We start from the raw sequence: 12,556 nt of genomic DNA on the forward strand, positions 1-12,556 counted from the left end.
TTCTCATTATGCTGAGTTGCTCATTCCAGGGAAAGACACCTTTGAAGACACCTCTATTTTTACTTTGTCAAGCAATAATAACAACAATAAAAAGGCCATTGAGGCCTATTTGCTATTCTGTAATCCATCTGGGGACACTTTCCCCGATATTTAATGTTTTTCTGGCAAGGAGAATCATTTTATAAGGGACTATGAATCACATTTATCTGCAGTATATTTGTGAGTAAAAAAAAAAAAAAAATCTTTTCTGTTTCAGGAGTCAAACCCAACAGTTCTTAGGTTAAAAAGCAGCAAAAAATACAACTGAAATTATCTTTTGGGAAAGGCAGGTGCTGCAATAGTGAGATTTTATTTTTCTAGCTTGATTAATTGATCCTAGAAACGAGGAAAGATGATTGAAGTATGTACAGGATGAGAATATTTAAAAATATTTCTCTACTGCCAGTATCACTTTGATGCCGAGGTCTGTGATAAACTGGAATTTCTCCAGCAGCTTTAGATAATTTCTAAAGAGGAAGCTTCATTGAATCAAACATGACAAAGGTTAATTCCATCAGTTTAATGTTCTCTCTCTTATTTATTTTTATTATACTTCCTGTAGTGGTTTTTGAATTTTCAGTGTGCTACAGTAGTAGGGGAAGTAACATTACCTTTCAGGTAGCCTTCTTTATTTCTCACAAACACTGTGCCTGTGCCCTAGCTCAGAGCAGGTGAGATTTTCTATTTAATTAATTTGAGGTGGATTGAGAACTGGCTGAGTGGCAGAACTCAGAGGGCTGTGATCAGCGATGCAGAGTCTAGTCGGAGGCCTGTAGCTAGTGGGGTTCCCTAGTGATCAGTACTTGGCCCAGTCTTGTTCAACTTATTCATCAATGACCTGGATGAAGCAACAGAATGTACCCTCAGCAAGTTTGCTCATGGCACAAAACTGGGAGGAGTGACAGATACATCGAAAGGCTGTTCTGCCATCCAGTGAGACCTGGACAGGCTGGAGAGCTGGGCAGAGAGGAATCTGATGAAGTTCAACAAGGGCAAGTGCAGGGTCCTGCACTTGGGGAGGAACAACCCCATGCACCAGTACAGGCTTGGGGCTGATCTGCTGGAGAGCAGCTCTGCGGAGATGGACCTGGGCGTGCTGGTGGATTACAACTTCACCAGGAGCCAGCAGTGTGCCCTTGTTGCCAAGAAGGCCAGTGGTATCCTGGGGTGCATTGAGAAGAGTGTGGCCAGCAGGTCGAGAGAGGTTCTCTACTCTGCCCTAGTGAGGCCCCACCTGGAGTACTGCGTCCAGTTCTGGACTCCCCAGTTCAAGAAAGATGAGGAGCTACTGGAGAGAGTCCAGCGGAGGGCTACGAACATGATCAGGGGACTGGAGCATCTCTCCTATGAGGAAAGGCTGAGGGAGCTGGGCTTGTTTATCCTGGAGAAGAGAAGGCTGAGAGAGGATCTTTTAAATGCTTATAAATATCTAAAGGGGGGATGTCAGGAGGATGGGGCCAGACTCTTTTCAGTGGTGCCCAGCGACAGGACAAGGGGCAGTGGGCACAAACTGAAGCATAGAAAGTTACATCTGAACTTGAGGAAGAACTTCTTTACTTCGGGTTGTGGATTCTCCTTCTCTGGAGATATTCTAAACCTGCCTGGGTACGGTCCTGCGCAACCTGCTCTAGGTGTCCCTGCTTTGGCAGGAGGGTTGGACTAGATGATCCCCAGAGGTCCCTTCCAATCCCTGCTATTCTGTGATTCTGTGGTTCTGGAACTGTGTAAATACAGTGTGAGATAGCTGCTTCTTGTGGGTCAAAATGTTTCAACCAACTGGTGTGTTGCCTTTGGAACAGTATGATTCATAGTATGCCATTCGCTAAATTCAGCGATGTGGGCTTTGCGTTACACTTTCACATATTATATACCCTTGATGTAGTACTAGGATTAGATTCTAGTTTAGAGATACCAGTATCTTGTGGTTGTTAGCTGGATGCCTTATTTGCATCTGGTAGCTGGCAGAACAGTTCTTCTCTCTTACCTTCTTTTGGCAGCTTAGAGAGGATAAGGATTGTAGGACCATCTTTTTGGCTACTGGAGCGTGGCTTCCATTTCTGTCTGCTCTATTGGAAAGAGTGCATTTATCCACTGCTGAAAGGAGAGCAAGTGCAGGGCTAGTCATCGTGATTCCTCTGTGTAATTCAGCCATGTGGAAGCAGTCCTGATTAGTGGAAATCCTTTCTTATCCTTTTAGTTAGTTCCTACTAAGGCTTATTTACAAAGCAAGAAGCAGATTTATGACCTTATTGGGCATATAGTGAGGTCTTTGATACTTGTATTTAATTAATTAAAATGGGTTTTGTTGTTGGCATTTTTTTTGTGGCAAGAAGAACACAATCAAAATCTGAAACTTCTGGGTTATTCCTACAAATCTGACTGAAGCTGAAAGACATGGAGAGTTGTGGCAACAGGATCACTGAGAGTTCACCTATGTGAAATGACAGAATTTAGAGAGGAAGTTTGTGTTACTGCATTCATCAGTTGCAGTAATGTGGTTACGTATTTAATATCATCTGAATCAGGTTCAGTCAGGTAAAGATTAGGACAGGCCTTCCCTTTAGGATACATATACACTGCAGAGTTGATTGGGACGCTCATCCATTATCATTTCTATTTCTCTTCCCCACCACACATAAATAACTGTAATCTGAATAATAAGGTGCTCCAGGTCCATATCAGCCAATGTACCCAAAATTTTTGATGTTATCATCATAGTGTTAGCATAGCATTTTAAAAAGGAAGCTTGTCCTGCTGCGATCTCCCATGTCTAGTACATGTGTTCTGACAAGCAACTTCAGTCTGCAGGGGTACCAGTCAGCTGTCTTTCACTTGCCTTGCATTTCTCTTCCTACTGTTTGTCAAAGAAGGCATATGACTTCCTTTATTTGAAAGCATATTCTAAAATTTAGAGGTTTCATTGATAAGAAATGTTTCTTGGTTGCTAGTTAACACTTCTTTTATATATTTTTATCTCATCAATATCTCACTAAAGTTTCTGGATCAGTCTTCTTTTTCACTGTATTCTTGGTGCGTATGCCTTTCATTTGATTTTACAAACAATTATAATATCTTTCAGTCCTTGGGTTAGCCAAGCGATACAGAATTCTTTATTTTGCATCTGTTCTCATGAATCAGCCTCTCTGGACCCATAATCATTATTTCTTACCTGCTTTTAGTATTACTCCAGTTCTGTTGGCATTGTCTTGGTATTGTGGTGCCTAGCATAATATGGAGTTACTTTGCTGTCTGCACTTGTAGAATATTCTGAAATACCTGTTATAGTCTCCAACCTGCTATATAAACCGAGAATGATAAAGCAGATTGTATTTGCTGCAGTCCAAGATGTATATACAATCTAGTGCCCATCCATATTGCATTTAGATTTGGAAAGAATTCACACAACAATTTAAAATCTTTTACAGAATATTTTGTATGCCTGCAGCATATTTTGGTTAAAAATATTTTTAAACATTTTATAGCCAACATTCATTACATAGGAACTCCTTCATTTTTGTCTAAGGCAAAGCTTAGTGCTGACCTCACCTATATTTAGAGGCAGGATAGGAATCCTTACAATGGCAGTATTTTCTTTGGTGTTTTCCCTATAAGTTATGACATAAGCGTATGTTTCTTCCTCCCGCTCCTGCTCTCAAACTTGCCCCTTCTTGCAAAGGCCTAGGTATATTATCCTCTTCCATCTTACTTCTAAAAAAGGGAAGAAATATCATATCACTATCCTTCTTAGCTGAAATGAGATGCCTTAAGTGCTCTGTATAACCATAAACCATATAGCAGTGTGATTCAGGATTCCAGAAAGCCTGTACCAAAAGTCTGCTGGAGAAGTAGGAGTAAATATGAGCTTTAATTGACATAATACAACTGGGAATTATTAGGAAGATGAAATGTAAATACTCACATTAGAAGTTGTCCAGAATTTGAGGACAAACCTCTCCTGGCAAAAGTACCACTGAATCTTTCATGCTGATAAGTACAATTTGTAGCTTTTTCAAAAGATACATTTGCATAATAAAGAATGTAACACCTACTACATTTAGTTTGCCAAGGATGTTGTGACATTGAGAGCTTTTATGTGTTGGAGAGGAGAATGGGCAAATTCATGGAAGAGACATTCATTGAAGGTTACCAAACTCATATAGGCCACATCCAGTTTATGAAGTTCCTGAGCTAAAATGGTTGGGATATGGGATAGGATTAGGGGAAAGTGTCATAATGCGATTGCCTTGTGCTTACATTCCTCCAAGGGCTTTTCTCTGTGTCCACTGTTGGGGACAGGGTACTGGGTTAGAGGAGTAGAGGAAGCTTAATATGATCCGGTATGGTGGTTCCTAACTTATTTTCCTCAGTGTAGCTTGTAATACCACACACGTGTGAAGGTGGAAGGATCAGGTGGACAGAATGTATATGAAAAATAAATCAGTTAGAAGAATTACTCACAGTACCCATAGAAAAAAATATTTTTCTTCACTAATATAAAACAGGGAACTTCAGTCCATGTTTACTGTGACTCTTGGCTTACATGCTGCTCCTGAGTTCATATACACCCTCTTTAAGCTGCATATGAGCATATTTGTTCAAGTATACATATATTTTACAGTACTACCCCATGACTGAAAATGTCAGTTGTTTTGTGCATACTAATTATCATTTTCTTCTGCCAGATGGGGTATATCAGACTGATCAGGCTTTTTAGGTTTCATTACTTCTTCATAGTCCATGCACTGGACTGTTTGGTTTGCCTGAGAGAAGTTTGTATTCTTTTGATCAAAGCTTAGTGGTTCCATTTTTACATACGACTCCTTTGATAATAGGCTCAAAAGCTGGAAATAGCAAATGGCTACAAGAGATACCCCCGAGGTTAGAATTAGGTCACTAATAGTCCATGCTACCAGAGGGCTTTAGAGACTGTCCAGCTGGTATTGCAAATGGTGTGGAAAAGAAAGTGAAATGTCTTTAACAGTATCACCCAAAGGAGATAATACAAATGAAAAACAGTGATAGGTGTTTCTGTGTAAACCCCTGGTGAGAGTTAGGCTCAGATTACCAAACAAGAAAAAAGCTAGTGCTGAAAGAGTAGGTCTGTGTATCATAACACCTCCTAGCAACTCTCAAATGGAACTTACAGCAAGAAAAAAAGCTGTTAGTCCCAGTGGGAAACCCTGACTCCAAGGTTAAGAGAATGGAAACAGTTGGTTTTCTCTACAACAGACACTTGTGTGTATCAGACATTTGTCATAACTGACACTCTGGTGTTGTTCACACTGGGATGGATAAGCCCATGTAATTATTACCACAGGGGTTATATTCCAGGAAAACTAGCTCAGCAGAAAGATGGCTTCATTACTACTTCCCATTTATAGTAGACTGCTGGTAGGAAAGCAGTTGAAAACCCCCAGTCAGTTGTTAATAGACAAATACACACAAACCAAGCTTATTGGCACTAAAAGAGTATATCCATGTAGTTCATGGTCTGAATCAGACCTAAACACTGATTTCTCCTGTACTTTCTGTTTTTTATCTCTTAAGGTTGCCTACTGGGAGGACTGCAGCAAGGAAGTCTCTGCTCTTCTTACCTGTGCTAAACTTCTTAAGAGAAAGGACAGACATTCAAGTGTCAGCTTGTCCAGCAGCATTCGCTTCTGCTGCATCTGGGATTCCCTCAGGTAAATGTCAAATTGAAAATGGGGGTTTATTTTTTGTAATATTCTTATCCTCTGTCTTCTGGAGACAATTGCATTAAAGAAAGACTCACTGGTATATTCCTATGGGAAGTATATCTTCTCTGCCATTACCAGTGTACCACAACTTCTTCATACAATTCCCTCTTAGATATTCCTTCTGATACCATTTTTATCACCTTGTTCATAATCTTATGCGCAGGGCTTTCTTTTTTTCCTAGGCAATGTGAAAAAGTTTATTCCCACAATTTACAACATAGTTTGCAAAAAAAGAAATAGTTTTACTTAACTAACCATTTTATTGAAACTTATGTTATGTTTTCTGTACTCTGCACTTCTGAATTGATGCTCAATATTGACATACTTTTTTTTTTCTTGGATGTTAGTATTGTTTCTCGTTCCTAAAAAGGTTCACGGTGGCAATCTCTTACATAAATCACCTTATTGCAGGGCCTTTTTGCACCCCTCCTTTCAAAACTTTGTGAATATTCCTCATGTAGGTAAAATAAATGTTACAATCTAGAAGTGGAGTATCAACGTAGCGTGTGGTACAGATCTGAATGTTATGCAGCAGCACTTTCAGCTCATGCTATGGTATTTTGACAGTTATTTGTAATAGGCAGTAACTCCCAGGCCCTTGGAGTTTTGACCGCAGTGGGACACAGAAGCTGCTGTCTTGAAGAAGAACGAGGTATTTCAGTAAATTGGTCATTAACACCTTGCTTTTGGATAACGCAGACACTCGCAAGATACAGGTGATGTGCTGATTGGCAGTGTTTTGCCTCTTTGAAATGTATCATCTCTGTTCTTTTTCTGCACTTCTGTGCACATTTCTACCCTCTAATTTGTGAAAGAAAAAACAAGTAGCAGGTCATACTAAAAGCCTCACTGGTCTCTGAGCTAGTGTACCTCTGTCTCTCCCATTGCTATTGTCTGACTGTCTTGGGATTTATTTTTCCAACAACACAGACAACTGAAATGCCAACAAATCAACTGTTTACATGAGACCACACAGTACAGTGGCTGAAGACATCACATGTTGTATCCTGTCCTGGGGTAATATCTTCAAAAATGGACCATCCTTTTCTTTTTCTGCTGCTCTAGATCTTGACTGCGAGAAGTGTAGCCTGTGACAGCAGTTTTATTTGGGTGGAGCAAGAGGATCCTCCTTTTCACAGAGGGGATCTGTTTGTTACTTGACCCCTTCTTTGCTGCCAGGTTCACCCTGTGTATTGCACAGAGTGTTCTCTCTTTTCAACTAAGCTTCTCTTGCCCTTACTTAACAGAGCTAGATTTTTTCTAATTATTAATATCATTCATAAGCATGTATATTATAATAATACTTAAAGCTGTAATTGCAAGAGGCAAGGGAAGGAGAGTGGCTCTTCCTTCTCCCAGGAGAGGGAAAGTTTGCTAATGCCCTGTGAAGGCATGACAGATGATTTCTCTCTCAGGTTACACACGCTGTAAATCCTCTTCATCATTTCTCTCCAGCAATGAGGAGACAGATGCTACTGTAACAGCACAGCACTTGTGCAAGTCCCTTACAAGGACCCTTTATTACTGCTATGAGTAAAATCAAGTGACTTGCTTAACCTTTCATCCTATTTTTAAAGAGGTTTACATTTCTGAAGGACATATTTGATTCCCTTACATGGCTTTGGCTATTTTTTTGTTGTTGACTTTTTTTTTCCTGTTCCTTTAGTGTGATATGGGAGGACGAAGGTGGGAAAAAGCAAGCGTCTGTTTCTCTGAGCTGTTGTGTTGGAATTTGTTAACCTGACAGTTGGTGTGCTCTGATGTGCCCAATTCCCTTCCTAGCTGTTTCTAGTAGCCATGGGGATATAGACAGCAGAAATCACACTTCTCACACACTTTCTCTCCTGAAAAAAGGCTGGTGAAAATGATAGACAAATGATTTTGGAAACAAATCTTTGATGTGCCCTCAGAGTAAATGCTATAATGTCTTTGGAGAGGAAGTTTGTTTTCATTTCACCAGTTTGCGGCAACCTGGTTTGCAAGAATTGCTTTTACATCCAGAGAGCTCTAGTTTCTACTCAGTTGTCTTTTTAGGACCTGAGCCATCTTCCGCAGTTGTCACTGGGACTCTTTCTGGTGATTTTAATGGAGATGTCACCAGGCCCCTCTTCTAGAGCTTTTTACAAAAATTGCAAAGAGATAGGGATCAACTAGTACCATTAAGTAATTACTCTGTAGAGAGAAGGCCAATCTGTTAGGAATTTGACTGACACCATCTATCTACGTGGACATTGATCTCTTGTTAGCTATCAGTGACTTCTGAAAACTACTGATGGTTTAGATTGCAATTACTGGCCCACAGGTAAAAAAACCCTGTATCTTACACCATTTCCTGTTAATAATCCGTATTTTTTCTATGTGCTTTTTTCTTTTTAAGAAAGAGTGCGTACTGGACTGTCACTTTTTATGTTTTGTTTTGTGGTTTTTTTTACTTTGTTTTGGTGGGAGTGGGGGGGTGGGTTGTGTGTGTATGTGTAAGGATACATGATTGTGCCTCTTCTGACATAGAAGTACCATAGAAGTTCACAGTTCTGGAATAATAAGGATTACCATATATTGTCATCAAAACTAACCAACTATTGATGTTGAAATGCAAATTCTTTAAGACATGGTGTATTTTACTACTCACTAAGAGCAGGAGTGAGAGCAGGAGGGATATCTGTTCTGATAATTACATATGAGTGCGAGTGCGAGAAGTAAACACGGGAATGATTGATTGTGTGAGGACAAAGACTGGGGAACAGCTACATACTTACATACATACATACACACACATACTTATGTGTGTATATGAGATATATATATATGTACATAAATACCTTTTCACCACGTGTGTGTCAGTTGGAACGCATGTCAAGCATGCATGCGGCCTTAACCTAAGTGTATGTGTACACATACTTCCTCCATATAGAATATATACACTTGTAGAGGAAAGCATGTACCTGTGTGCAAATTTATGCACATGTATGCATGCACACACCTGATACGGAGTTAAATGACAAGTGGTTTCAATAGTTGAGTTCTTGTTCTTATTAAATCAGGGAGATTGTGGTGATCTTGGAAAAAGTGTGGAAGCTTTGAGAAATGTCTAGAGAAAATCATGGTTCTCCTGCCTCTTGGTATGTAGAACATTTGGAGCTTTCTGCTCCACCTCCCCTACCAGAAGTGTATCTGATACACTGTACAGGGATTTCAAAGTTTAATTTAGCTTAACTCTTGGCTGCAATCAACTGCTGATAAATTTAGTTGAGGGATTAGGGACCCTTAAAGACTAATAGCTCCTTAAAAGGAGGCTGAAAATGAGACAACAAAACAGAAACCTCTGCTAAAGTCTCCCTTAGAATGGTAACACACCGTACAGCCATAGTTTAGAGAAATAAGTAAGTTGTTTTCGGTTGAGAAGGGATTTTTGTAGATATAGACACTTGGAGAAAGAAAACCAGATGTATAAGCATTTAAATGAGTTGTTCCCTTTAGAAAGTGAAGGAAAGGCTATCCTACCCTATACACCAAACACCCTTCTCCTGTAGTTCTAGATAGTTTGATGGCCCATAAAAAACAGCCATTGTTAAATCCTTTTCCCCATTACATCTTTCTTATAGACTGTCATGTTTAGATAAAGTCTTTGCACTTCTGTGGCATCATTAATTCAAGTGTGAATTCTTAAGCACGGCTATCACATCTTCTTAGCACTGTCTGTGGATTGTAAAGTAGATGTGTTGGCCAGTACTTCATAAGTGGAGTCAAAAATGGAGACTCAAACTAAACACAAGAAAATTCAGTCAGATATTTATTTGGAGAATAGACTTATTAGAAATTACTAGAAGTTTTTTTCCCTAGATGTTTCTTTCTCACTTGCTTTTATACTGCATCAGATTTTGAAGATCCAACTGTAACTAGGGCCTTTAATAAGTATTGTACTTATATGTCTCATAGCAAGAAACAATTCTTGTGCCAAAGGCACTGTGATCTTGCACAGCCTTCTGCTTTATGCTTAACTTTTAAACTATGAATAGCCCCTCTGAAGCCAGATTTGGAGCCTAAATGAGAATCCAGTAACTGTTTCATGCCTTTTTTTTCTTGCCTTCTTCATGCCTTTTTTCTGTTATCCCGCAGTTATATTTTTAGTTTTTCTATTGCCCAAGGGTCCAAGAAAGGACTTAGATGAGAAAAGGTTAAAAAGAAAACAGTATTTTAATAATTATTATTCAAGTTAAGATGGAGTAATCATTTGATAAAATTTAAATCTGCTTAAAAAGAAATGTCCTTTCACACAGTGTTTAATTATGTTACAAGTTTAGCAGCTGGATGGCTATTATTTCAACAATGAGTTTATTGAGATTTGAAGAAGGATTATATGTAAAAGTAGAGTATCTGCTATTAGCCTAGCCTACCTAAATCTGGTAGACTTTGAAAGGACAAGACACTCATCAGTAGGAGTAAGAATGTGAACTATATTGCCAAGGCAAGAAAGTGTGGTTTGTATTCAGATTTTTTTTCTGCAACATATGGAATAAAGCACTACTGGAAAGAAAGTATTCAGAGTAGGAATACAGGTCTGATCTGGTGAGTCAAAATATGGATTCAAGAGTGAGAGAACTAACTCTTTTCCTAGTATAAAAACTTCTGATGTTCATAAACTGTTTGTGTAGTTACATCATGACATAGATCTACTGATAAGTATTATGTCAGGCATTCAAACATATAGGAACAGCGATTTTTCTGTAAATGAGAGCAAAATTACACTGAATTTTAAAAATATTTCTCTGAAATACCCGTTGGACTTTAGTTATGTGGCGAAAATGTTATCTTCGGTGATTCTTGTTCTCTGAACTAGATATGTTTATAAAACTCTGCAGCCTTTCTGCTTGCTCAGTAGTTAATGGTCTTGAGAGTCCAATTTCAAGTTGAGTAAATTCTTCTTCATCTTTTTTTTTCCCCACTGTGTCAGACATATAGCCAGGCACGCTAAGTTTCTATAACCATTTCATTTCTTACAGTAAGACTCTTGTCTAAAGGCCACAGCACTAACAAGAATAAAGAGATTGAGGGTAATGGGAGCCAGAGTACTATGGCAAAAGAAAACCTGAAGAACTATGTTTATTGCTAATAAAATTCATGCAGGTCTAGCGCTTGTGTGGTGCGTAAGTTTAGTCGCTCTGTTCATTTTCATTATAGCCGTATTCCCCTCCTCCCCCCATTTCAAGCACTGAATACCTGATGAGTCGGGCATCATTTGAGGAAGTCTGCTCTAACGTACTTGAGGCATCAAATTCTCTTGTTTGTTTTACAAGAACTGTAAATGCAGACCAGGCTTTCCCTGGGATTACCAGGTCAGTTTATGGGTTTCGTGGTCATTCCAAAGCTTTCCCACATACTTGATAGACCTGTTGACAAGGGAGAGCTGACAAAGCACGAGCAGGACCAAAGCCAAATAATTAGCTGCTCTTTAGTGGAGGTGTCTTGAAGAATTCTTTTCCAACTCAGGATCAGAGATTTAGGACTACAAGAATAAAGGGTGAGATAGGGATCAAAAAAAGACAAAACAAGGTGATGTGGACAGAAAACTAGGTTGAGGAGGAAGATGGGCTTGGAGAGGGATGAGTGCCACAAGGGGAAAATGGTGAGGAGGGAGAAGTTGATGTTCAAAGAGAAAAGAATTTGCAGATCCATGAGGTAGGTAGTATAAGCAAAGCACAGATTTCAGTTGATTGCTTCTTACTGGCAATTCAATCTGAGAATATCCATCAATATGCTATGAAGTTATTAAAGGTAATGTTTTTAGAAGTCTTGTTTTTAGGAGAACTTGTGTTTCCTTCCATTGCTTTTTTTTTTTTCTTTTTATACAGGAAATTTAATTTTATAGCACTGTACTGTAGACTGTCTGAAATGTTCACAGTTGCCAAACGCATGTGAGATTTTAATTTAGGTCAAGATAATCGTCTTCAATAAGGTGACCAGTAACTCCAGTGGAGGCTTTGGTTAGCTGAAGATTGCATCTGGTATCTGAACATAGAATAAATAAGGTTAGAAGGGGCTACCGGATGTCATCTATGCAATGCCTTGCTCAAAGCCGGGCTAATATAAAAGACAGATCAAGCTTATCTAGTCAAAATTTACAAATCTCCACAATGGAGATCTCATAGCCTTTCTGGGCCCTTGTTCCAGTCTGATGTTGAATTATTTTCTCTTACGCCCAAGAAGATTTTTGCCATGTTGCAACTTGTGATTCTTGTCTACTGTCCTTTCATTGTCCACCTAGAGTCTAGCTATGTCTCCTCTTTAATCCCACTTTGTTTAGTTGGATTAGCAATTAGGTCTCCCTCCCAGTCGTCTAACTTCTCTAAGATGGACAAATACATTTGCTTCAGCCTTGCCTCGTATATCATATGCTCCAGCCTTATTTGTCCTCTGCTGAACTCTGTCCACATTGTCAATATTTATCTTGTTTTGGGAGCTCCAAAACTAGTGATAGTATTCCAGATACAGCTTTATAAGCATTTAGTAGAGAAGAAAAATAATTTCTCTTGACCTACTGGCTACTGTTTTTGTAATGCAAAAAAAAAAAAAAATTGCATATATAGAGAGAAATAAAGGAGATAAACAATGAGGATATATGAAAGAGGAGGAAAAAGCAAAGACCTGAGCAAAGGCTGGTCAGCAAAACTGCGTCGTGGATCCAAAAGTGTAGTAGTGCTAGGCAGCCATGCTGCCAGGCAGCGGAAAAAAGGCTTTGATCTATTGGCTTTTATACTGGAGAGGTTTTGGCAAGGAATATT

Source organism: Opisthocomus hoazin, chromosome 8 (genome assembly GCF_030867145.1).
Source record: "Opisthocomus hoazin isolate bOpiHoa1 chromosome 8, bOpiHoa1.hap1, whole genome shotgun sequence".
NCBI lineage: Eukaryota > Metazoa > Chordata > Aves > Opisthocomiformes > Opisthocomidae > Opisthocomus > Opisthocomus hoazin.